Source organism: Physeter macrocephalus, chromosome 20 (assembly GCF_002837175.3).
Source record: "Physeter macrocephalus isolate SW-GA chromosome 20, ASM283717v5, whole genome shotgun sequence".
NCBI lineage: Eukaryota > Metazoa > Chordata > Mammalia > Artiodactyla > Physeteridae > Physeter > Physeter macrocephalus.
In genome coordinates this window covers 46,147,177-46,174,794 of record NC_041233.1, presented here as the reverse complement: position 1 = coordinate 46,174,794, position 27,618 = coordinate 46,147,177, and the positions used below count along the sequence as shown (strand labels likewise).

Here is a 27,618-nt window from a genome sequence, read left to right as displayed (position 1 = left end):
CCGGACGCGCAGGCTCAGCGGCCATGGCTCACGGGCCCAGCCGCTCCGCGGCATGTGGGATCTTCCCGGATCGGGGCACGAACCCGTGTCCCCTGCATCGGCAGGCGGATTCTCAACCACTGCGCCACCAGGGAAGCCCTATGCTATTCTTAATGTTTGAAAATTCAGTCAATAATAAAATCTCAACCTGCTCACATAGGCTCTAGTTTGTCCTGTTCCTCTGTACACACGTAGAGGACAAGTTTTGTAGACTCTCCACGGTAACAAATGATTACAGTTAAATAGTATTAGAAATTGACTTTAAGAATTCATTTTTTTCTCTCATAGGTTTGTTGCCAGTTGCTTCTTTAAGATACATTGAAATGTTATGGCTGTTTAATTTAAAATAGTTACACAGCTTTTCTTTTATGACTGTAGAGGTCTGCACAGCTTAGTTTTCTTTACCACTCAATTTTCTTTATTGCTTTGAGTTAACATTTGGAGGTACTGTTTCTGATACTGTATACCTCAAGACTGTGGTTTCTTGGGGAAGGCACACAACATGGTATAGTGGAAAGGCTTTTGAGTCTTGGCAGAGATGGCTTTGGGTGCCTGCTCTGTCTGTCCATCACCGACAGTGGGATGTTGATCAGATTACTTGAGTTATTTGAATCTTATTCCCTCATGTGTAAAATGGGGATAATAATGCTCATCTCACAGATTTGTTATGGGGTCATGTCTGTAAATCCCCAGTACACACTGTGGTCGGCGAGTAAATGGTAGTGGTTATTACTGGGACTTCCTCTCCTGAGGCTAAAATGTATTGGAAAGTGATTCGATTTCTGTTATTTCCTTTTATCATTTACCATTTCAGAGAATATGGAGGTAGAAATGAGGAAAGTCTAGACTGACTGAGAACCTCATTTTATTGTTGGATTGAATTCTTATCGTCTAAATTTGTACATTTCTGTCTTTCCCCTGATTGCTTTTTCTGCTGTGGAATATGGTGTTAAAAACAAAATAGGTTACAGTAAGATTTTTCTCTGTCTAGAATCTTTGTAAATGAATCAGTCTTACTAGCCAGTTCCCTCCCCAGGGAGTAGAGGCTTTACATTTATTTTTTTCTCATTTTTAAATGTCTTTATTATGAAAATATTTTCAACATTTAGAAATATAGAGAATAATCTAGTGAACATATATACCCAACCCTAAGTTTTATCAAATGTTTGTGTTTGATGTGTTTTGGTATATATATGTTATTATTATTTTTGAAACAAATATCCCATCTCCACTGGACTTTAAGTTCAGGGACCTTGCTGTCTGGTGCTTAGGACAGTGCTGGGTGAGGGGCAAACTCCAAATAAACACTGTGTGTCCTTCTCCAGGGCCTTGCCCTCCCTTCTTCCCAGAGGCAACACTGTCACGGATAGGATAGCAAGCCACTGAGGAGGGAAAAGTATCATACTAGGTTCAGCCAGTGATGGAAATGTGCGTAAACTCAGGACTGCCCTCGAGGAATTTTTGTGCCATGATGTGAGATAGGACAGATGAATTCAGAAATAGCTCCTCTAGAAACCAGAACATTCTCCCTGCATTTGCAGAGCCACAGAGTGGCTGGTTATCAGAAGTAACCGTTGGGATGAACTTTAAGAAGCAGAGATGGGGCTGGGCTTTCTAAGCTGACAGGACAGTTGAGCCAGAGCTCAGCAGTGGCAACAATTCCAGGGATTGGAACTAGGTAGTTCAGGGTGGCCTGGGCTCTGTTATCGGAAGGGAGTAGCAAAAGAAGAATAAAGTGGCCACAGAACAAGACTATTGAGCTCTTATTACATATAACTAATAGTACTAGGCCCTTAATGGGGCAGCATAGCATATTAGATGAAAAACCGACCTTCTGGAAGCATACCATCCTGGATTGAAGTTTAGTCCCCTCTTTTTCTGGCTGTGTGGCCTGAGGTAAGCCACTTAACCTCTCTGAGCTTCAGTCCTGATGTTAGGGCCGTTCTCACTTTGGCTACTGAAGGTAAGAGCACCGAATTGGGTTCTTTCTTTCTTTCTTTTTAACATCTTTATTGGAGTATAATTGCTTTACAATGGTGTGTTAGTTTTTGCTTTATAACAAAGTGAATCAGCTATACATAAACATATATCCCCGTATCTCCTCCCTCTTGCGTCTCCCTCCCATCCCTCCCTATCCCACCCCTCTAGGTGGTCACAAAGCCCCGAGCTGATCTCCCTGTGCTATGCGGCTGCTTCCCACTAGCTATCTGTTTTACATTTGGTAGTGTATATAAGTCCATGCCACTCTTTTACTTCGTCACAGCTTACCCTTCCCCCTCCCTGTGTCCTCAAGTCCATTCTCTACGTCTGCGTCTTTACCGAACTGAGTTCTTGCCCAGACATTCCATTCTGTTTTAAGAAGTCATCTTGCCTGTGGGCATTCAAAATAGGCAGCTAAATGATGAGAAATGTGACTTTTTGGTTGGTCACAAATGTACAGAGTGACCTCATGTATGTGAAGTCACGTACAGAGTGACAGTACAAAGTGAACTCAGCTTGCCCGCCAAATCTGCACTTCTCTAGTACCTTGTGAAAAGACCATCTTCTTCTAAGTCATCAAGACCAGAACCAGGGAGGCACCGACCATTCCTTCTCCTTTACCCCTGTGTCCCTCCAGTCGCCAAAGCAAGGTCATTTTACCTCTTTATTATCTATTGTATTCATCCACAGTCCCAAGCCCTCATTGCTTCCTGCCTGGATTTCTGTATGTACAGCTCTCCACTTTCTGCCCTGTCTTTATTCCATTCTCCCAACTGCTGTCATAGTCCTTTACCTCAACTGCAAGGAGTCTCTCAGCCACGTGAGTCCCTGCTTACACGTGTCCGTGGTTCCCATTGCCCTTAGGAGAAAGCCTGAGTATCATTTGAGCATGAGTCTCCATTGTTTGTCCCTTGTCATCCTCACTTACTCTTTCCCTTCCCTAGTGGGTCCCGCTTCCATGCCTCTGCCCCCTTAGAAGACCTTTCCCCTGCTTGGCTCATCTTGTTTATTCTCATGTTTCAAGACTCGACTCAAGCATCACCTCCTCTGTGAGGAGCGCCGCCTTCCTAACCCACCCAGCGGTCTGGGCTGGGCTCTCCTCCCGACGCCTGTCTCTGCTATTCCACTAAGCGCACTGGGTTGGGATGGGCCACTTAGCTGTTTCCAGAGTGAACGCGCTTGAGAGCACAGCCTGTTTTGTTAAAAAAAAAAAAAAACATCTCATGCTTCTTCATGCCTAGCCTGGTGTCTGACACATAGGAGACTCTCAAAAAAGATTAGTAGGGTATACACGGATAAGAAATTACTTTTTTATCTTCCCAAAACCAGGAAGACTGAAGCTGGGTAACAGAAGCGTTCTTCCTTCCCACCTTTCTGTCTGTATCCATTCCAGCATCTGCTCAACAGCCCAGCTGTGATGGAAGAGAAGCATATGGTTGACTTGAAAGAGGCAGTTGGGATGTGACTGCATGTGAAATATATTCACCTGCCACCCCCCCACCCGCCCCCTGTACAGGATGGCAGCAGTGACACCTCATATTTGTCCTTTTGTTTGCATTCTCCTTAAGTGTCTCCACAGACGTGATCTCATCTGGTGCGAGGGGCTGGTAGCCTGAGTGCTGGATGGGAGCATGTGATAATCCCAGCTTTGTAGATGCAGAAAGGGAGATAAGGAGCGGAGAAATTTGCCCAAAGTTAGTGAGCTGCTAGTGGCGGAAGAGACCAGACTTTGAGCTGAAGTCGTCTGCCCTTTCTTCTCTTTTATAACCGGCAGAACTGGGTTGTATCAGATTGGTGTTTTCACCGATCATCATTGAAAAGAAAGATGGGCAGAAGAGGTGGTGTGAAAAGTTTCCTGTGTATTAATTTTGCTTGCAGGTGTACTTTTAAACTGTTAATTTCCCTCATCTTCCTTCGGTTCTGGTTAAGTGCTCAGAGTGGTAGTGTCACTGGGTTCATTTGGCTGAAATAGCTGAGGCCCATTAAGTGGTGTTCTGGGGCCTGCTTTGGGCACAGATGAAATTGCCACATTTTACTTGGTCAGTTTGGGAATAGTATTGACTTCAAACAATTTTCCTGCTTCACAAGCTAATAAGGTGACAACAATAAAAGCTTAGTCCTTCTTAAGTTGTACTCTTTACATTCTATTAAATCCTTTAAAATGAATTTTTTTTTTTCCGTTCTGGAATTGTGGAGTCTTTGCGTAAACTTATGCAGGACAAGAAAATGGCTCGCTAGCATTCAACAATCACATTGTTAGCTTCCAGGAATTTATGAATTTTGAAGGGGCTTCCCTGGTGGCGCAGTGGTTGAGAGTCCGCCTGCCGATGCAGGGGACGCAGGTTCGTGCCCCGGTCCGGGAAGATCCCACGTGCCGCGGAGCGGCTGGGCCCGTGAGCCATGGCCGCTGAGCCTGCGCGTCCGGAGCCTGTGCTCCGCAACGGGAGAGGCCGCAACAGTGAGAGGCCCGCGTACCGCAAAAAAAAAAAAATAATAATAATTTTGAAAATTGCAGCCTCTGAAGTGGGCTGTTGCAGGGAAACCACACCTACATGTTTAAATTAAATTCTGGGCTCCTGAGAGCAAAGATGAAGGCAGAGTGGGATTGAAAATGCAAGGGCAAAACAATTAGGACTCAACCAAGATATGTTCAGACAGCAAGCAAGTCTTGGATGGTAGTCTTTCGTTTACTTTTTTGTGGCGGGGGGGTGGCGGTTACTCTCTCTGTTGATCTCTGGCAAATCTGTCTAGTTTTGTTGTTTTATCAGTCCTCATTCTTCTTGATCACTGAGTTATTCCAGCCCCTCTGCCCGCTGCCTGCATGAAACCTCTCTTCTCTTGGCTTTTATTATACAAGAAGTGGTATTCTCAGCCTCCTTCTGTCTCTTGCCTGCTAATGGCTACTTTTGCCACCATCTACCATCCACACTCATCAGTGGTTTTCACTTTATTTTGGTCCCTGATGGTGTTTGTGTGGGTACATAGCGGTTTTTCCATATCTGGGTGTTTTTACTTGTTTGTCCTGCTGTCTTCCCAGTTTCAGTAGCTTAAAAACAAATTGACTTTGCAGTGTTTGTGGTGGGAAAGATCACTTGTTTCATTATCTCGTGTTAGAATTAAGTAAATTAAAGCTCAGGGAGGAGACGTGACTGGTGTAATTTCGCACAGCCATCATTTGGCAAAATCAGGCTAGAAACCAAGGTTCTTGACCGTCTGTACATCTTAGAGCCTCTGCGTGGACTTCTCCTCACTCACCGACTCTTCACGGTCTCCTGTACCATTACTATTCCCTCAGCAAGGAACTTCAGAGCTATTTGACCATCACATGTCCCCTCCTTCCCCACAAACCAACCTACCAATTCTTTCTCTGATTTAAAATTTTATTCTTTAATAATTAAAGAAATTTACCAACAGTAAAATTCACTTTTTTGGAGCATGTAGTTCTGTGAGTTTTAACACATGCATATAAACAGCATATAGAATAATCTATCGCCCCTCAGATTGCCTGGTGCTGCCTTTTTGTAGTCGAACTCTCGCCCTCCCCCTGACTCCTGGCAACACCGATCTGTTCTCTGTCACTATAGTTTTGCCTTTTCCAGAAAATCATGTAAGTGGGATTATATGGACTATATCCCTTTGAGACTGACTTCTTTCATTTAGCATAATACGTATGAGATTCATCCATGTTGTATGTATCGATAGTTCGTCCATTTTTATGCCTAAGTAGTATTCCACCACTGTTTGTTTACTCATTACACCAGCACTGTGTGAGAATCTTAGTGGCTCTGCATTTTTGCCAGCATTTTATATTGCCAGTTTTAAAAATTCAACCGTTTTGATAGATGTGTAATGGTATCTCTTTGTGATTTTAATTTGCATTTATTTCTCTAATGATTAATGATGTTGAACATCTTTTCATGTGCATATTTGCTGTTCTTCTGCCTGTTAGGTATATCTGTATATCTCCTGTCCATTTTGATGTTTACTTCACCCACAGTCATTGTCATAACCTTATCCCATGTGGTTATTGTGCCTAGCTTTCTGTGTCAACATTGTTTCCCAGGTACCCCAGTATGTTCCAAGGTCAAGGCACTGAGCTAGGAACTTTATGTACATAGTCTCATTTTGCTCTTACAAAACCCCCTGTGAGATAAGTGGTGTCTTCTATTTTTATGGAGGAGGAATAAAGACCCCATGTTCAACAGATATTTATTGAGTACCTACTGTATGCTATGAGCCAGTTATTATACCCATTGACTAGTTCTGTGACTTTGGCAAGTCATTTAATTGCTGAGTCAATTTTCTTATCTGTTAAATAGGAATCTGTATCACACTATTTTCTCTCAGGGTGATTGAGCAGAGGTTTTAAAGAAGAACTTAGAAGGTCTGGCCATGGTATATACTGAGGAAACATTGGCAGTGGCTGCTTCTGTTGTTCTCTTCAAACACTTCATACTGTCCTGAGGCTGTTTCTGCCCCTTGCTGGCTACCTTCCTCTGGAAAATAGCCCCTTGGCGGGTCTCCTCCTCCACTCTGCATCAAATATTAGAACCAACACAAGATTCAGCCTTTTGTTTTTAAGAAATATGTTTCTCTGGTTGCTCTGTATAGCTCACTAATGAATTGGCATCAGTTGGTCGAGAAAGAGATGGGATTGGACAAATTTTGAAAAGCAGACCTGCAGTGCTGCAGTTACTCCTTCATCCCTCCTCTAAAGGCAGAGGACCAGTTACCATGGAGATTGCTGGTAGCTAACCTGGGGGCTGTGTTCCTAAATTCACATTTCTTACTTTGAATACCTAACCTGAGGTATGGCAAAAGGGGTACTAGGGAGGGACCTTATCTCTCAGAGCAATGGTGTGTGTAGTGTTGCTGGAATGTTTTAAATTTGTCATTTACTAGTCATTTAATCAAGCTTTTTTTCTTTGTTAGCCAGATAATTTGGGGTGATTTCCAGGAAACTGGAAATACTTTGAAGAGGGGCTGGTATTTGAAATGAGTGCTTAAGATTCTCTGAAGTCAGTAACAGAAAAGTTAAATGAGCCAAATGTTTTACTCTGAGTCCATTCCAGCTTCAGTGTTTATGTAAGAATGTCTAACTTTTACTAATACCATAAAGGGTTGATCTAGTTGGCAAGGTTATTCTGTTTAGGGTGGGACAGAAAGAGAAAATCATAATATTAGTAAAAAAAAAAAAAATAATAATCATGGTACCAAGATGGCCTTTTACAAATTGTCATCATCCATTATGGAGTATGAGAGGCTTTGTTTGTGGAAGCAAGGGTGTGATTAAAATTGGCTCCCTGCTTTTTCCTCTTCGGTAGCTAGAGCACGTTTTCAATTGTTAAGCATGTATCCAACGCTTACCATGTCCCAGGTCTATGTTAGGTATTAAGTCTCCTTAATCTTCACAGTAACCGTCTGAAATAAAAGATAGCCCCATTTTACAAAACATCGTGTGGAGAGGCCATTTGACTTACCCAGTGTGACCCTGTAAGGAGGTGGCGTTGAGCCCTGGTTCTCTGACTGTGCCCGCTGCTCTTATTGGAACCCACTCTGCCTCAATCTGCCTGTCACGGAGGCATGACAGCTGCTGCCTGCTGAGTGCCAAGAAAGCCAGCACACCTTCTCCCACTGTGGCATCTGTTTCTTTCATGGGGGCTGTTTCCAAGACCTAAGGTCAACACTTGCCTACCACAAGCCCTGAGATCGGGTAATTTTATTTTGTCCAGAAGGCCCATTGTAGAAAGAACATGAACTTTAAGTCAGAGAAAATGTTCAAGTGGTATCTCCACCATTTTGTCACTATTGCAGGGCCTTCTGGCTGGTCTTGGGGGACTGAAAAAGCTGCCTAGAGTAGTGGTTAAGAATGTGGATTCTGGAGTAAACTGGTTTCAAATCCCTGTTCTATCAGCTGTGTGACTTATCAGCTGTGTGACTGTGCACAACTTAATTGCTTTCTATGCCTCAGTTTCCACCATCTGTGAAATGGGTGTAGCAGTAGCTCCTACCTCACAGGGATAAATTATTGTAAAGAGACAAATAAGAACTGTCAAGAGGTTGAGTTGAAATAACCCCATTTTGGTCATCTTGGTCATCTCGTGCCATTGTTTCTTTCAGTGACATGATAACGAGCTTCCTTGAAATTTATCGTAACTTTCTTCTCTCCTTCTTGGCCAAAGTGAAAGAATTTCACATTTTTTTGTATTTAATGCCAACAGAAATATTTGCTACCACGATTTTACTAGAAAAACAGATTAAATTATCACAAAATTACTATCTCCACCTAAGAAATTGAATTAGTAAATCTAAAAAGGATGTTTTTTTTTTGTCTAGAGAATACCTAAGTGTTTTTCGTAGACACATAAAATTAGGTATAGTAAACAACAACCTCATTTTTTAGGTGAATATATGAAAAACACAACCAATTCTATATTAAAAAAACAACAGCAACACCCTATTTCATTGAAATGATTTGACTCCCCTTCTTTAATCTTGAATTTGGCTGGGTTGCATTGGAATTAACTTTTTTCCCCTTCAAGTAGACAGCAGTAAGAGGGGACCATAGCTGTGAGTCCACCAGGAGGACAGCAGTCTCTGAATTGAACGTAGGTCTACAAGTCAAATTTGACTGATATCCGTGGGCAGCGTGGTGCTGGCTGAGTCTGCATCCTTATTCCAAAGTCTGTCCTGATGTCCTGTGACTAATATGTTCCAGCTGTCTGGGTCACTACTTTGGAGTACTATTTATTTGCAGCGGTGATGCTGCAAATAGGAAAAGCTTTCCCTTTTGTTGGCTGAAAGCTTTGCTGGTAATTAGCAAAACAAGCATGCCTCTTATTTGGAGAGAGACTGGAAAAGCGGCTGAAGAGTCAATTGTACGTAACCACTTTGGAAAACGATCTGGCATTACCGGGGAGAGTTGAACATACGTGGTCCCAAGCCCAGCTCTCTTCTCCTAGGTATACGCTCTGGAGAAATTTGCTGTGTGCACCGGGGGATGAGCACGAGAATATAAATGCAGCATCATTCATAATAGCAAAAACTGAAAAATCCCCAGATGATCCTCAACAGTAGAACAGAGCAGTAAATTGTGGGTATGTTCACATAGTGAGAACTATATGGTGGTGAAAAATCAGCTACAGTCACATGAGTCAACAGGGATGAATCTCAAAATCAAAATCTTAAGAGGCGAGTCTGGAATACATACGGTCCTGGTTTCCTTTGTATTAGGCTTAAAGCCAGGCAGAACACAACAACATATTGAGAATACAGATGTGGTAAAACCATACAGAGGAGGAAAGGATTGACTCAAGATTCAGGCTTGTGGTTATCTCTGGTGGGGAGAATGGAGGGGTTGAGGTACAGGAAGGGGTACACAGGCCTTTTGTTTGTTTGTTTGTTTTAAACAAAAGGCAAAACAGAACCCAGCACCACCAACTGGGTATTAACATACATGGGATTCATTTTAATATTCTTTAAGCTGACATATGTTATTATATTAGTTATCACTGCATAACAAGTTACCTCAAAATTTAGTAGCTTAAAAGTGATAAACCTTCATCATCTCACACGATGTCTGTGTGGGTCAGGAAACCAGGAGCAGCTTCGCTGGATGGTTCTAACCGGGGGAGGGTCACATGGGGCTGCAGTCAGGATGTCAGTGGAAGCAGCCATTGTCTGAAGGCTTGCCTGGCCTGGAGGATCTGCTTCTCAGAAGGCTTACTCACCTGGCTGTTGCAGGAGGCCTCGGTCCTCACCACGTGGGCCTCCCTCTAGGGCGGCTTGAGTGTCCTCGTGACCATGACGTGGCATAGCCACACATGCCAGCCCTATTCAGTGTGTGTGTGTGTGTGTGTGTGTGTGTGTGTGTGTGTGTGTGTGTGTGTGTTGGGGGTACTTCACAAGAGCCTGAGTGCCAAGAGGCAGGGGTCATTGGGGGCCATCTGGGAGGCTGGCTACCATGGTAGGCACTTTTTATTTTTTTATTTTTTAAATTTTTTTATTGTGTGTGTTTGGTCTTTGTTGCCGATCACGGGCTTTCTCTAGCTGCGGCAAGTGAGGGCTACTCTTCGTTGCGGTGTGTGGACTTCTCATTGTGGTGGCTTCTCTTGTTGCGGAGCACGGGCTCTAGGTGCGCGGGCTCAGTAGTTGTGGCTAGCGGGCTCTAGAGCGCAGGCTCAGTAGTTGCGGTGCACGGTCTTAGTTGCTCCGCGGCATGTGGGATCTTCCCGGACCAGGGATCAAACCCGTGTACCCTGCGTTGGCTGGTGGATTCTTAACCACTGCACCACCAGAGAAGTCCGGCACTTTTAAATATATTCACAATAGAAAGTTTAATTCAGAGACAAACTAAATTGGTCAGATTATTTTTCTTTAGGAATGATGCAGGCATCCATTTAAATGAAAATTACTGGAGATGCTGAAGGTGTTACCAATCAGTATGGGTTTAAAGAAACGTCAGTGGTTTAATTTGAGTAACTAAGTGGCAGAGCCTGCCTGACGGGAATGTCCAAGGGGCAGGGAGCGGTGGAAGGGCAGTGAAGAGAGGAACTTCAGTAACACTCACGCCAGGACGTGTGGTGTAGAGATGGGATTGTTATGTATCTAGACTTCATCCCACCTGTACCTAGATCTGGCAAAAATCTGGGACTCCTGAGTTTGAAGCGAATTCTCCAAAGCAGGGGCCATTGGGAGCTTCCTGGACGCACTGTGATATTAAAACCTCTACCAGCTTCACAGGTTGTCCCAAGACCATCTTTAATGAAAACGGAGATTCCATCCCTCACTCCCTTCCCCCACATGTAAGGGTGTGGCTGGAAATGAACTAGGCAAGTAAGGATAGGAGTTTTGGCTTTAAAATTCATGCAGTGGGTGCTTCCCTGGTGGTCCAGGGCGGTAAGACTCCACACTCCCAGTGCAGGGGGCCCGGGTTTGATCCCTGGTCGGGGAATGAGATCCCGCAAGCCGCAACTAAGAGTTCGCATGCCTCAACTAAAAGATCCCGCACGCGGCAATGAAGATCCTGAGTGCTGCAACTAAGACCCGGAGCAGCCAAAATAAATAAATAAATATTAAAAAAAAATTTCATACAATGATTGCCTTCAACTCCATAATGCATATCTGTTTCAATATTAACAACTTTAATATTACTGATTCACTTGCTTATCTTTCCCTCACCAAAATCCATGAGTAAAGTTGATGTTTCCAAAGGTACATCATGTTTTTTTCCCTTGGTTTTGTGTTGCTGTTGGCGTAACTTCTTGGTCAGTATTCCTGGGGTCCAAGTGCTCTCGTTGGTGAGGCATTGAGTCATATCCTATCTTTTTCTGTGAGTTGCAACATCCTTGTGAACAGGTGTTCCAACCCACAGGAGAGGTAGCTGCATGGAGAGGTTTTCTCCATTTTTAATACTTTAAAAAATAATTTATTTATTTTTGGCTGCGTTGGGTCTTCATTGCTGCACGCAGGCTTTCTCTAGCTGTGGCGAGCGGGGCCTGCTCTTCGTTGCGGTGTGCGAGCTTCTCATTGCGGTGACTTCTCATGTTTACGGAGGACGGGCTCTAGGCGCACAGGCTTCAGTAGTTGTGGCATGTGGGCTCAGTAGTTGTGGCTCTTGGGCTCTAGAGCACAGGCTCAGTAGTTATGGTGCACGCGGCATGTGGGATCTTCCAGGACCAGGGCTCGAACGCGTGTCCCCTGCATTGGCAGGCGGATTCTTAACCACTGCACTACCAGGGAGGTCCAGAGGTTTTCTCAATTTTTAATCAAGCTAGTGAGCGGAGGAGACAGGACTAAAAGCCAGGTGTAGGGGTCCCTGACTAGCTTTCCTCAGACTTTTGTGGCATGTGGGCTCAGTAGTTGTGGCTCTTGGGCTCTAGAGCACAGGCTCAGTTGTTATGGTGCACGCGGCATGTGGGATCTTCCAGGACCAGGGCTCGAACGCGTGTCCCCTGCATTGGCAGGCGGATTCTTAACCACTGCACTACCAGGGAAGTCCAGAGGTTTTCTCAATTTTTAATCAAGCTAGTGAGCAGAGGAGACAGGACTAAAAGCCAGGTGTAGGGGTCCCTGACTAGCTTTCCTCAGACTTTTGTACACCAGCACCTTCGCATGGTAGACATCAAGACCTCTAAACCTTTGCGCATTGTGTGCAGAATTTTGGTGATCAGCAGATGAAGGGCCACTTCAGGCCATCATGCAGGGTAGTTTTGATGCTGCTTCCATCTTTATTGGCAGAGCAGTCAGTGTCCGTGCCATTATATTTTATTGTATTTTGCCTTTTATAAAAATGAATGGAAAATCTTCAACAGCGAGTGGTAATTGCCTTTTTGTGTGGCAGCAATAAAAATTACCTGGGGTGCCATGTGAGCCTTGTTTTACTTTCTTTGGCCAATAGCGTGCTTTCTTGAGAAAGAAGGGAGAAAAATGAAATACATATATATAAAATGTCAAAAATACATGAAGGGTTATTGTGTTTCAAGGGGAAGTATAATGACTAATAGTCATTATAGTAATTGGTAATCATAATTATAGTATTATTGGTACTATTAAGAATAATTATTAATATATACTCTCAGGGAGTAAACTGCAGCGTGTGCATGCACCTCCCCCCCCCTCCGCCCCTTCCTCACAATGACATGTGGCTCTGTTGTGTGGCTGTTTGGCTTTGAGGTTGGTTTTCAGGAGGGTGTCATGTTATGGGGTAGGGAGCGTGGGGACGGCCTGTGAACTTATGTTCCCTTCCTAGCTGATATAAATACTGTGCTTTCTCCTTTCCTAGTGAGATAAGCCCTGAGCTTGAGGTCAGAAGACCTAAGTAGCAGTTTCATGTCTGATGTTTTCTAGTTGAATGTCCTGTATCATCTCTGACACTTAGCTGCCTTCTCTGGAAAATGGAATCAGTAAACACCACTTGCCTCACAGGGCTGTGGCGAGGATCAGATGCAATAGGTAATGCCAAGAGGTGAGGTGTGGTGGAGGCATCAGGCCCCCGGGCCGCTGTGCCCAAGAGCACATATTGTAGTCGAGTGTAGTAGTAGATCCGGTCTGAATACCTTTGCCTGAAAGGACTCCAGGAAGAGCAGCATGTCTGGTGTGGTTCTGCGAGGGTACATGGGTGCCTTCTGAGTGTAGTCTCAGAATCCAAAGTCAGAGTCAAGCTCAGGTTCTTGAAGCCCCAGTTTTTGTTCAAGTGGAAGTCGAGGCTACATCACTGCCCTGAAATTTATGTGAATTAAAAGAAACTTACTGAGGAATTCCTTTGTTCCAGAAGTTCCTCGAGTGGGTCAGGCCAGTGTTTGTTTCCTACATTCAGTATGTGATGGGATTATTTTTTTCTCTTTTCACTTTTCTCCTTGCTTAAAAAACAGTTTCAACAGAATTTTAACCTACAGGCTTGACATATATTAAGAACACTGTCTCAACTGAAATGGCATTAACTTAATAAAAACCTTTGGTGGTAACGTGTTGTTTTGCTTATTCTTGCAGGGCGAGGGCAGCATGAACATCCATAAATGTGCCTCTGGGCATATTTAGCCATTCGTTTTTGATTAGGAAAAAGAAGACGGCCATCCACTTGAAAGGTGGTGAGTAAAGATTTCTGTGCGTCTTTTATTATAAAAATGTTCAAACATACTGAAGAGTTAAAAAATGTACAGTGAGTTTACATTTAACAGTTGTTAGCATTTTGCCACATTGTGTATACCTGTGTGTGTGTGTGTGTGTGTGTGTGTGTAGTAGGTTTCTGCTGTTTTCTGTTGAAACCTGTGAAAGTAAGTTGACGAGATCATGACATTTTATCCTCAATTCTTGGGGATGCAGTTCCTAAAAATAAGAATATTCTCCCCTGAGGGACATTTTAGAACATTCATAAACTCCATGACAGAATCATTTAATTAAACACAGTTACAATTTCCTATTAAAAGATGTAATTTTGAATTTATGTTCCCTTCCTGGCTGATATAAATAAGGTCAGATTTAAAAAATATTTAAACAGTGACTTACTTAATGGACAGATCTATATAGTGAATTTGTTTGATATGAAAAACATCTGGATATAAAGGATTGGAATTTTCACTCTGCGTGTGCCCTGTATAAGAGAGGATTACTGTGCTTTCTCTGTTCCTGGTAATCTGCCCATCTGGCCCGCTGTAGCTGATGTTTATTGTTAGGTCAGAGGATCTGATGACTGCTCTTCTCTCCTTCCTGACCAGCATTCACAAGTAGACCAGTCTCTGTGATCTAATGTGATCAAAGGTCTTAATTGATTTTTTTAGCCTGAACTTACAAGGAGAATGGGAAAAGAATATGAGTGGTCATGTCCAGTTGAGGTTAGTCTATTAAGATCAACATTAGAGAGAATCAGAATGATCCCCAGCCCCATAATTTGACTACCTGAGTCGAAACTTTACATAAAGTCTTAAAGATGTGTGTTCAGCTCTGATTGTAGTTGTATGTATTACCCATGAGGGCCGTTTACACAGTCGGTCATTACAGCTCTGTGGTGCTTGCAGGGTTGCTGTTGCTGTTCTACATTCTAATCTCAGTTACATTTTGTTTACAGTATCTTCTTCTGGAGGCCCTGAGTGTTGAAGCATTTCTTCATTCATGTTTATGAACTAGATTTACCCATTTAGAGGGTTATTTTAAAAGAAGTCTATTTAAGTGAGCCATTTAGGGCAGCGGAGTCATCTTAATATTTTCATTTCTGATTTAGAACAAAAAGTTAGTGACAGCGGTAAAGTTTCTGAAAGACACTAACTTTCCGAGGACGCTGGGACTGGAATTACGGGTATCTCAAAATGATCTAGTTTGCTTTCTCACTGTTTGGCCTCTGTCTGGTTATGCTTAGAAAAGATGAGGAGGCGTGCCTGGGGCTCCACATGAGGCAAGAGGCGCTGAAGGATGGCGGAAGGGAAGGCATATGGGGCTCTGTGTGCGGCCTTCAATTGGCTCTCTAGTCTTGGACCACTTAGAAATGGGGGAGTGTTTTTTTTTTTAAACGTTCTATTGAAATAGAATATATATACAGAAAATACGCATATTGTAAGTGTATAGCTCAGTGCAGTTTCCAAACTGAGCTCATTAATGTAACCAGAACCCAGTTCAAGAAACAGAACATTTTCCCCACAGCCTCATGCCTCCTCTAGACACTAGATTCTGGACATTACCCACTTGGTGGGGAATTACTCTCTTGACTTCTAGGAGCATAAATTAGTTTGCCTGTCTTTCTGTGTGTGTGTGTGTGTGTGTGTGTGTGTGTGTGTGTGTGTATGTGTATGTGTATAATGCAGATCGTACTCTTCTGTGTCTGACTTTCCTCATTCAACAGTGTATTAGAAAGATTCCTCTATATTGTTGCATGTAGTTGTAGATTGATCATTTTCATTGCTGGAGAGCATAGCATTGTGTGAGAATCCAGCAGTTTATTCCTTCTGTTAGATGCAGGTGATTTTTTTGGGTTCATCCACTCAGAGCACCCTGTGGCAGAAATGAGGATTAACCAAGGTTTTATCCTCATTGTGGTTACCATTGAAGTGTCCCGAGTTGTCCAACCTCTGCCCAGCTTCTGCTGTGATACGAAGGAGGAATCCCGGCAGCCGATAGAAGGTTGCGACACAGTTGGAAGAGATTGGTTTTTCAGTCCTGTAATGACTCCTCTTGCTTTTCCTGTGACTCACCATGTCCCTTTTCTCTTTGTTCTCAGCTGGCACGTTTTCTCCATCCTTTTGTCTGTCATTGTAACTCTTTCTACACCCCGTCCAAGGAGATAGTAACTGTATCAAACAGTAGGCAGTCAATAAATATTTAAAGTTCATTGGGTGTTGATATTAGGTGTTAGATGAAGGGTGAAGTATTGCAAGTCATGGGCTTGCTCTTGAGGAGCCTGTGTTGTGCTTACAGATTCATAGGTGCGGGTATGGGCCACGTCACTGGAAACCAGTTGTACTGTAAAGTTCAGGATGTAAACTCAAAGGCTTGCGTGGGCCAGGCTTGTAACATGACGGAAATTAGTAGGGGGCGGGGTTGCTCAGTAAGGAGTGATGGAGCTGTGGGAAATGAGTATATATGCTCCGCCCAATTTTTGACCCAACAAAACAAAACCTGTCTGGCTGAATTTAGCAAGTCCACCAATGTCCAACCTTTAGGGAATAGAGCGTTCATTATAAGAAAGTGGTTCCCATGGGATTTGGGTGTTTTTATGGCCAAATTCTGTTTTTGTAAATGAAGTTTTATTTGAACACTGTTGTGCTCATTTGTGTATGTATTGTCTATGACCGCTTTTGTGCTACCACAGCAGAGTTGAATAGTGAAAGAGATTGAGTGGAGCATTTGCAACAGTGACCATATGGGCCACAATGGCTAGAGTATTTACCATCTGGCCCTTTGCATAAAAGTTTGTCAACTCCTGCTTTACTTCATCGAAGCAAGGACATAGTAATAATAACCTCTGTAGTCAAGAAATAGTGTGAGCCCATTATTTTTAGTGTTAATGCCTTTATTTATTCATTTATTTATCCAACAGATATTTACAGAGTGCCTATTATATGTCAGGTGTAAAATGGTGATAGTCAGATATGCTTCTTGCCCGTGTGGGCTTTACAGAGACCCCTATGAACTTGAAGTTCCATTGTAGGGTTGTGCTTTTTGTGAATCAGAACAAAAGTGTAATATGGAAATAGATTTAAATCCTCAAATTTAAACTAATATGTCAGCTAGTTTTGTTAATTTTATAAATTTGATGAACACTTATTCTGTGTAATCTAGTGGTTAATTCAGTTATAAAAAAGTATGTTGCATGATATCATATAAATAATTATGTGTTTAGAGGTCCTAATTGTTTACACGTGGTAACAAAGATTGTTTGAAAGCAGCCTGTCTGGACAGGGCTGTGATCTTTGAAGAGCTTACCAAAGCAAGCCAAGCAGACCTTCAGTCTTAGGCCATGATAATAAGAAAAAATAAGCCTCAACAGAAAGCACAGCACACAAGGTAATAAAGTTTGGAATGTAGTTAAACAAATTTATCTTTGTTGGTATGCTTATCTACTTGCTTACTTGAGGTCATTAAAGTTTGTTTCTTCTTAATAGGAGGCTATAGAGTGCAATGTAATGAACATAGAAAATAGAGAAATATTTTTAAGTTTTCTCCAAGGAGCGTGAAACTGGTTTTTAACATCATTTTCACTCAATTAGCATTTTTATATATGCTCATATATGCTTTACGGGTGGACACTTGGGCCATGACTGACCTGTCACCGTAGTTATTTAGCTGTGTGTAATAATTTGAAGACGTGAAAACGCACCAAGTCCTGACAGTGTTTATGCACTGCCTTAGGAGCCGTCTGATGTCAAGCGGCATGCTACTTGCACCTTCCGAGGCTGTGGTCTGGGTGACCAATGGTGCTTTCCTCTGAAATCTAATTATGAGAATTTGTCTGAAGGACCTATAGGGAAGGAATGTTAGCTGATGCAATGAATAGTTCAATGAATATGATTAAAACTAGTACTGATTTCTTCTGTTGCCGAAATTAATAAATAAGGTTAAGGTTTAGTTCCTCTTCTTTATGAGGAAGAAATGATATATACACCCATACACAACTTTCTGCTTCTTGTGTTTAAAATGTTTTTAAAAACTCAATCTTATTCTTCATTTTAGTAATTTTTTGTAGTGGTTTGGATTTAGGGGTAACTGAAAAATGAGAAGACTGAGAGGAGGTAAATATCACAGTTGTTTTCCTTGCAAAGCTGAAAACTGCAGGCTTAACTGCTTTGGTTAAAAATAAAGTTCTATGAAACAAATTTGATGATAGGCCAGAACACTTGATCTGTGGCATTAAAAAAACTGGATCTTCTATTCTACATAATACGGAGTTCTTCTGTGAAGAACTCCAGCTCCAGGAGTGTTTAATTTGTCAAGGCTAGCTAATTAACATTTACTTTCTCAGTCTCTCAAGTTTTATTTTTGGAGAGGGAAAGGACTGAAGTGCAGCTGAATATAGCTTGATAGAGCGAAACTTGTTTTAGAAAGAGATCAGGATGATTCTCTTGGTTGCAAGTAACAGAAAACCCAATTCAAACTATCTTAAGTAAAAAGATTTATTGGCTCAGGTGGTTGAAAGTCTAGAGATGGATCTGACTTCAGGAAGGGCCAGATTGGGGATCCAAACAATGTTATGAGGATCATTCTTGGCTGCATGTTCTTGGGCTGCAGGTGAGACCTCCAGCAGCTTCAGGTTGACGTCATTGCAGTGATCATCCAAGGCGCTGCACAGACGATGTTCTTGGTCTGGTGCCTAGCGCTGGACCAGTCACTGTGGCCAGGGACATGGGCCCATCCTGACTGGATCGCCCAGGTCATGTGTTTCACACCTAGTGTCTGAGGTGAGCACCTCTTCAGCTGAAGATGAAGCATTGATTGATGACAGCGGGGTATGGTTCCCACCAGAAGTACAGAAATTAGGGAGGGTCAGTGGATGCTGGGAGGCAAACTAATGATAATAATAATAATAATAATAATAATAAAAATGTACCTTTTTATGGTTTGCAAAGCATTTTCAGATGTATTCACTTGTTTGACCTGAAAGAAGCATCAGGGAGGCAGGATAAAGAAGTGATTAAGAACATGGATCCCGGGGCCAGACTGTGTGGGCTCAATGATTAGCCACATAAGATTTTGACAAATACTTAACCTCTCTGTGCCCTAGTTTCCTCACTGTGCAATGGGGATAAAGGCATCTACCTTATAGGTTCTGCGAGGGATGAAATGAATGGGCATCTGTAGGGCACTTAGAACAGTACCTGACACGTGCTGGTCCTTCTGTCCCTTGCTATTGTTATCTTTGAGACGGCCCTGCCAGCAGAGTGACAGGTGAGCTTGTGGAAGTCCAGGGTCGCGTGGCCTGTAAAGGGGGCACCAAAGTCGGTCAGGTCTCCTGACTTCTTCCCTGCCCCCACAGTTGTCTTTATGTAGTGATTGTGGACCGTTTGGATTAATAATCAATCAGAGAAGCAGAGGGGGAAAAACTCTTACAAAGTAGGCCTGTTGTTTGGATGTACCTACGTGTACAAGCCGGGCAGCAGCGTTACTTACATATTCTGTTTGCAAGCTGATCTTTAGCTTCCCAGGTACAGAGTGCCCCCAGGGATATTTAGAGGACGTCAGTGGGAGGACATTGGCACAGAATTTTTCCACCCTGGTGGGCACAGGCTTGGGACAGTCAGCTGTATCCAGGGTTGGCACTCACTCCGGAGATGTTTGCTGATTGTTTAATCAGAGCCAGTAATTCTGAGCTTTAGAGGAAACCAAGATTTTTGTGGTTGGGAGGCGACTTGAACCCATCAGTACGGTGTGAGGACGTAATGTCTGACAGAGAGGCTCACACCACCCCAGAATGCTGCTTCCAAGGCCTTTAGCCAGTTCTGTCTAGAAAAAGACACCATTTTCCTCATTAAGAATATATTCCCACAATGGTGAGACAGTTTTGTGGGGAAATTATTCAAATGACTTAATGAAGGAGGCTTGCCCTGGGGACTCAGGCTTTGGTGTGACCCAGACATCTAAGGAGGGTCATGTTGCTTTCCGAGGATGTAGACAATGATTTCTTTGTACTGACTGTGGACTCAAGACACTGTGTTACTGTGGATTATCTTTAACACCCCACCCCAAATATGCAGCTTTCCATGAGAAGAAAAACTTAGCAGAAACCACAATTTTGGCTCTCCCTGCAGTGCTTTTGTTTTGAGGAAGAAGGGTGGCCTTGGGCATTCCCAAAGCTTGCTTCACGGGCGGGTCCGCCCGCTTCCCTGCATGAAAAGCTCTGCCCTGCAGTGAGGGGCCTGTCCTCCCTCGCTGCCACTGTGCCTGGTATGTGGGAGGTGCTCAGATATTTCTTGAATGAACAAACCTATTTGAACTATGCCTTTGTCTTCATTTTCAGTTTCTTTTGACAAGAAATTGTTTACCGTGTAGATGTCTTCAGGAATTTCGGCTCTGAGTCTGACATTACCTTCTGTGTGAACGCACCACATTATGTTGTTTCTTTAGGTGAAGGTGGTGGTGTTTGAGTATCGATTCCAACACCTGCTTTGACAATGGTATTTATACTCCAAATAACAACACCTAGTCAGAGAGTAAAGGGATTAGCTACTAATTCTGTAGAAAGACCCTTGGTTTGCTAAATGCTTGTGGGAATTGTAAAAGGTTCTTAGATTTAATCCCACTTACTTTGTTCTTAGGTCCTTGGGAGCCTTTTGTCTTGTTTAGTAGTCTGGGATTGAATATTAATAGATTCTTCATTGTCTTTACTGACCCTGTTTTATAGCTGAAAAAACAAGGGCAACCTTGTTTCCTGTAAGTCAACAACAAAAGTAATAACATTATTATTCATTGTGTGATGGGTACTGCCCTGAGTTCTTTTATTGATTATCCTGTTTAATAGTCTCAACAGCTCCATGACCATTATTTTGTAGATGATGGAACGGAGGCAGAGCCAGAATGTGGCTGAGTGGCCCCAGGCCTGCTTGTAGCGCTCACACACGCTGTACTGCCAATTGGCATGGGCCACTGTCCAGGCCAGTGGCTCTCAAACTGCCTGCATATTGGAATCACCCTTAGGACTGTAAAAGCACTCCATGTCCAGGTCCCCCCTCCCCCGCTCATGTTTTTATTTACTTGGTCTAGGATCTCAGGTGAAGGTGCTGTGCGTTCAGGATTGAGAACCTTTGAACCAGAGCAGTGGTTCTTAAAATTTGGTCCCCAGAACAGCGGCATCAGCGTCACCTGGGCACTTGTTAGAAGCAGAACTTCTTAGGTCCCACCCAGACCTACTGAGTTGAAACTCTAGGGTTGAGGTCTAGCCATCAGTGTTTTAACAAGCTCTCTGTGATTCTTTTTTCCTTAAATTGTAAAAGACATAAACTTCATCATCGTAACCATTGTTGAGTGTACAGTTCAGTAGTGTTAAGTATATTCACATTGTGGGGAAGTAGATCTCCAGAACTTTCTCAGCTTGCAAATCTGAAACTCTATACCTATTAAACGGTTCTCCTTTCCTCTCTTCCCCAGCCCCTGGTAAGCACCATTTTACTTTTGTTTCTGTGAATTCGGCTACTTTGGATACCTCGTATAAGTGGAGCTCCAGGTGAGTGTTATGGACACACAAGTTTGAGAACCCTGCACTCCAAAATTTGATGTGGCTTACCTCCCTTTAGACTCTTACCACATCATTCGTATCAGCCACACTGTGCATGTCAAACGCACCTGGAGCGCGCCACCCTCTTGCCAGTTCTGCCTCTGCCCCCTGTTGTTCTGTGTCACTCATCAAGTCGCTCAACTTCCCTGAGCTACTTCTTTCTTCTTTATAAAGGAGGTAACCTAACTTGCAGAGTCTGGTAAAAGTTAAATGATTAGACACATGTGAAAGTACTTTGTAAGCTATCAGGTGGTATACTAATGAAATATTAGGTATAGAAATATCTTTTTAAAGTTTAGTTTTTGTTTTTATTGAAGTTATACAAGCTTGATTTTTAAAGGGTTATGTAGTTCCACAAGGCCTCTTATCCCCTGTATGGTGTTGCTCCCCCCTTGCCCCCCAATTTCTTATTGGGCATTTATCTTATACTGTGTAAACAGGATTCACAGGTACGCTATATAGTATAGTTTGATTACTTTAACTTTCCTGCACACAGATTTTTCTTGGATGTAATAACTGTCTTGTTTTTAAAAATTGTGTGCCCTTATCATTAAGTTAGCCACAAACAGCCTTCTATGTGAATCTCCTCCCAATATCTTAGGTATTTTATCAGTTTTATCTTCTTGACATTATCTCACCTGGAGTCTTAGGCCCTGCACCAGTCTAGACCATGTCCTCTCCAGGCCTGCTGTGCACCACGCCTTGAGATGGACTCTTCCTTCAACACCATTCTGGGGATTTCTCTTATCTTGCTTCTCTGTGGGCTTCCCTGTTTTCCACATTCCATATTCCCTTCTTTCTTGGTTTATTCCCTTATTTTGGCAGGCCACATGCTCTGTAACCTTCCTAACAAGTTACACAGGAGGTAAGACTGAGTGGTTTTAGGTCTGAGAGCATTTTATATATATATAAATATATATATTTTAACATCTTTATTGGAGTATAATCACTTTACAATGGTGTGTTAGTTTCTGCTGTATATTTATATTTAACGTACAGTCTGGTTGGTGTAGAGTTCTAGACTGGAAGTCTCTGAACCTCAGGATAGTGAAAGACTTGCTCATTGCCTTCAGGCTTCCCGTGTTAGTGGTGATAAATCTAAGACCTTCGGATTCCCAGTTCTTGTCAGGTGACCGATCTTTCTTACTTTTTCTCTCGGACTCCTAGTTCTTCGCGATAATGTTCCTTGGTGGGGAGGGTCTATTTTCATGTATTGTGCTGAGATCTGAATGGGCATTTTCAGGCTGGAAACTCACCTCTTTCATTTTTAGGCATTTTCTTGAAGTCTGTCATGACTGACTTTTCCCCCTCTTTTCTCTGTTGTTTCCTTCTGTAATTCCTGTTAGGTGTTGACTGACTTGTACTGTGACTGTGATCTTTACTCCTGTTTTCCACCTCTATTTTTAAGCTGTTTTCTTAGAATATTTCCTCAACTTTACTTTCTAATCTTTCTATTAAATTTTTAATGTTTGTTATCATGTTTTTATTTTCTGACAGTTCTTTTTTTTTGGTTTGTTCTTCTCTGGTTGCTTCTATTTTATAGTCTTGTTTTTTTAAAAGAGTATTCTCCTAGCTCTCTGAGGAGATAATTATACTTTTTTTTTTCTTTTTGAAACTTTCTTTTTCTCATGATTTTTATTAACTTGCTTTTTTTCCTGTTTGTTTCTGTCTTTCCTATTAGATACTTTCTTTATGTGGCTGATGATCCTTGAGTGTCAGTTCATGTTTAAGAATAGGGCTTCGGGCTTCCCTGGTGGCGCAGTGGTTGAGAATCCGCCTGCTGATGCAGGGGACGCGGGTTCGTGCCCCGGTCCGGGAAGATCCCACATGCTGTGGAGCGGCTGGGCCCATGAGCCATGGTTACTGAGCCTGTACGTCTGGAGCCTGTGCTCCGCAACGGGAGAGGCCACAACAGAGGGAGGCCCGCGTACCACAAAAAAAAAAAAAAAAAAAAAAGAATGGGGCTTCATAAATTGGAAGATACGGCTTCTTTGGGTCTGCTACGTCAGTTGCCATTTTCAAATTGATTTACAGCTTAAAAAGTTTAAAATTTAAATCTCTCTTGTTATCTCTGTCCTTGTGGATTTATGCCTTTAAAAAGCAATAACTGTTGTATTGGGGGTTTAGGAGAGAGAGGAACTAAATATGTGTGTCTGTCCACTGTCTTTAACTGGAAGTCAATATAGAAGTCTTAAAAATCCAGGGCAGGATTTGTAGCGTTGGTATTTGGTCAGACACATACCTGCAGTGGTGAGCCTTAGCTGGTGTTCTTTTATTTTTAAGGCGTGATATATATTTAGATTGCCTCAGTAGAGATCTTGGCTTTCTTGTTAACTCTGCAGTAGCTGCCTCTTTTTCTTGGTTAAAGGCTTTCATTTCAGATGTAAAATACCAATAAATTTATAAATAATTGGGCTTTGAGCGAAAAAATAAGAATCCTTAAAAAAAATCCTTATTGATGTTTCTAAAAGCAATTTTCCGAGGGTAAGCATCTAATTCTTAGATTAAAATGCAGCTGACACATTAAGCCTTCTTACATGAAAAGCCCAATAATAGACTTTAATGCCATTTGTCCTTGACCACCCACAAAGGGCACTGCCGCAGGCCAGAGGGATTGGACATAAATACGGCATGGGGAGTGAGGCTGTGTTTGTGACTTTGATCCCTAGTAAATGCTTCAACAAAGCATTCAAGCCCAGATCGTCAGAGAGTAGGTAAAAAACTAACCTTAATTCTGATAGCAGGTCTCTGCAAAAATTAAGCAGGTTTGGGGAGGGCACTGCGGTTCTTTTAATATAGGCCAACTGACCTTGGGTTATTGGGTTATCTCCTGATGTGCCCCTTGTGGTGATAAATTCAGTTGCTTTCTGTCCTCTCTGAACATTGGGCGTGTCCTCTGGCAGATACCCATGCTTCCTTCCCGCTTACTGGGGCACAGCCCCTCAGAGGAATGCCTTGGTCATTGGGTGATAACTGAGATGGTAGTTCCTGGCCTGGTGGCAATTAGATAACAGAAGTTCTTTTCAGAAGGCTCGCAGCTCTGCACAGCAGCAGCTCTTCAATAGCTATAACTTCACCCTTGGGAAAGGAAAGGAAAACCTCTCTGCTTCCATGCTGATTGCTATGGAAGCTTGCCCAAGATCCTTTTTTTTTGTGCAGAGCTGTGTGCAAAACTGAGAAATTGCTTTCTCCTTAAAATATGGTCCTTTTATTACTCTATCAACCTTTGGGGAGATCAGATTCACAGTTTACCTAAGTTGAGAAAGTCAGTTACTCACTCTCATTATTAAAGCCACCAACAATCTAGGGGTAATTTTAGTTACTGTCTTGAGGTTGAATTAAAATTAATAGGAGCACAGTACTGTAGATCTTCCTTGTTAGTTGTTGAGTTTTTTTAAAAAGCTAAATATAAATAAATTATGAATTCTTGTCAGTTAGGAAGGGACCCTTTTTGTTAAATTAGCAACTCCTCTCTCTATATTGCTGTGTTCTTCTCTCTTAATATATATACAGTAGCAAAATGACCTCCTGGCGCTGTGTCTGTTACCTCACAGGCAGAGACCAGAGCTTTTAGTGCTAAGAGGGAAACTTGCAAATGATGACAAGTTAGCTGACCAACGTCCAGCCTGAGTTTTCTGAGTTTTGTCACCCTCGTTGATTATCAGCATTGCTGCCTCTGCCACGCTTCCACTTTTAAAGCTCTAGCCCAAGCATGAGCAGAATATTTCCTTGGTTACTCTCAGCTTAACTGAAGCAGCCTGAGTTTTCTATTTTCTGCATTCTGAGGGTCAGCAATGGAAACTAAACCTCTTTTTTTTTTTTTTTTTTTTTTTTTTAAATTAAAAGGAGAGCTACGACTGTTCTTTGCAGAAACTGCCAGCTTCTGATCTTGCTAAAGCTACTTCACTCCCAGGGCTTAAAGCCCCAGCTCTGTGCAGTATTTATAGATTCCTGAATAAAGAATCAAGGAAGAAGCAAATATGTATAGTTTCCAAGTGATTTACATTATATGCCCTGTGGCATTTTATTATTTAAAATTTCGTTCTGTTGCCAACATGATTTTGGCACTTAGTATGTGATAATTATGATTTGTATTCTTTAACAAACTTCTGTCGGCAGAGGTTTATCACATACATACGTTATAGTGTAATGTATACCATCAAAAGTGCTATCAAGAAATGAAGGGTTAAATTTATGAGACAGATAGTTTTGTGATTCAAAAAATGTGTGAGGCAGACTATAGCTTTGTCATTTGTGCTTTGAGATTGCCATGAATAAGCCCCTCATCTGGTTGAGAATTTTAACTACCCAGTTTTTCTATGGAAAAAATTGCTCTTCAGACAGAGTGTGAATGAAATATCCTATCCGTTGTGGGACTCCCCCTGCTCTTGGAGGGAGATGAGAAGAAAGGGTGGCATTTATGGCATTTGGCTGTTTCGCTGAAAGGGGGTGTGTTCCTCCAGCTGCAGCTGTGGTGGCTGCTGGGAGGACAGTGAGACAAGGGTGTCTAAAGAGGGTCTAAGATCAGGTAGTTGGTGAGGGTTTTCTGAGGTTGCTGGCTTTTCACATGAGACCCCAGTATCTGATGCCTTTTGTGGAGGCCACGGTTATAACCTTGTTTGAGAGATTTACTGTTGGGTCCATAACGAGGACAAGCTGGCCATGCTTCTGTTGAAAGGAGTTGGGTCTCTCCTGCAGGGTGAGCTGCTTTAGCTCGTCTATCACCCAGCTTCTTGTGAGGCATCTCTGATCAGAAGCTGGGGCAGATCCGTGTTAGGTGGTGGGGTTGGTGGGGCTACTGTCTCCCACTTGGGAATTTTTGAAACCTTCTTTGGTGATATGGTATGTAAGAGCCCACGTTTAGAATTAGACAGAACAGATCTGGTTGTATATCCTAGCATCTTGGCTGAGACCATGGGCAAGTTACTTCACCTTTCGAAACCCCAGTTTTCTCCTCTGTAAAATGGGAATGTTGTTTGCTTCAGGGTTATTTTAAGGATTAAATGAGATTTTTTTAAGTATATATATATATATATATATATTTAGAACTAATTATAATATATTAATATAGTTGTTATTAAATATATAAAATATATGAGTTTTCTATGTTAATATGTAGATTTTTATATTTATCTTATATATATGTGCACAGAGACATGTACACTCTATACACACACAGTAGCACCTGGCACATAGTAAGTGCTAAATACGCAGAGGATGTTATTATCATACCATTAAGTATTATTATGCTGTAATTATGCTCAAACACTGTGGTGTGCTGGGTACTGTATGGTGCCCCCCTGGCTCCCTTCCTCCCAGATGCAGCACTGCTCACAGTGGGGAAATGGAAAAGATGCTAGGCTTTGTTGAAATTGCCCCCAGATTCGAATTTGCTTTTCTTAGTTCTTATTCATCTGACTCTTCAGCTTTTGCCTTTTCTTAATGTTCAGCATGTTCTCTTAAAGTATTAACTATTAAGATGGGCATGACAGCTCTCTGGGCAGGGAACATAGGCGGCCCCGGCACGGGCAAAGTGGCCTTATAAAGACGTTGTCTCTTCATCAGCTTTTTAAGGTTGACTTTTCCCTCCACTGAGGGAGAATTTGTTTATAAAACAGTTTATTAGGCAGCCGTTAGTTTTTCTACTTTTTGTCAGTGATTTGACCCTTGGGCAGCAAGAGGTAGCTGGTATTTGCAGTTGGACGAGATAAAATTCCTGTTGAAGTCAGACCAATTTATCCGTGAGCTCCTGCAGAAGGGTGGTGGACAGAAGCAGTTTCTTCTTCCCTTTTCGGAAATACAGAATTGAAGGGCCCACTGTATGATGTGACTAGGACCCTAACAGGGAACTATAGTTACGGGGCAGTAGCACATAGACCTTGAATGTATCTCTCATTTTACTCATTTATTCTCACTTTGGAAAAGTATTTCATGTGTAATATAGGGGTACTAGCTATACTTATAAGCGTCCAGATTATGTTGATGTTTTTCAGGATTATTAAAAAAAATGTTCAGAAAAGTTGAGGTCCACAAGGAATAACATTGGCAGAATTAACCTGAAACTTAATAGCTCATTTACTAGAAGAAGGTTTCTGTTATGTTCAGTGATTTTATATAATTGAGCTCCAGTCCTTTTTTACCTTTGCTTCTGAGGGACCAAGAATCTAAAATGTTTCTTGTGTGACTTTTTCGGCAGGTGAGGAGGGCTGGTTCGGATAGTAAAGATTATGATACCTTATAATATAAGGAAGATATAAGGGACGGTTATGATACCTTATAATAAGGAAGATAACAATACCTTCCATTTTTCCTGAACTTCCTTCTGGGAATGAGAAGCCAGGAAGCCTAGGAAAGTTTTTCACTAGTTTTCATGGCATCATTCCCTTGGAAGGTTCACAGTTTGC

The 27,618-nt window shown here is 42.3% G+C and overlaps 1 protein-coding gene across 7 annotated transcripts in view; it reads left to right on the top strand.

The window, feature by feature from the left end:
- SGMS1 (sphingomyelin synthase 1) overlaps window positions 1-27,618 on the top strand; it is a 301,381-nt gene that overhangs the window by 21,882 nt on the left and 251,881 nt on the right. For 6 of the 7 annotated variants that reach the window (XM_055081266.1, XM_024121177.3, XM_024121175.3 and 3 more), the window contains exon 2: window positions 13,510-13,607. The gene's annotated coding sequence lies outside the window, so the exon portion shown is untranslated. The remainder of the gene's footprint in view (window positions 1-13,509; window positions 13,608-27,618) is intronic. The other variant, XM_028481655.2, reaches the window with a different exon arrangement.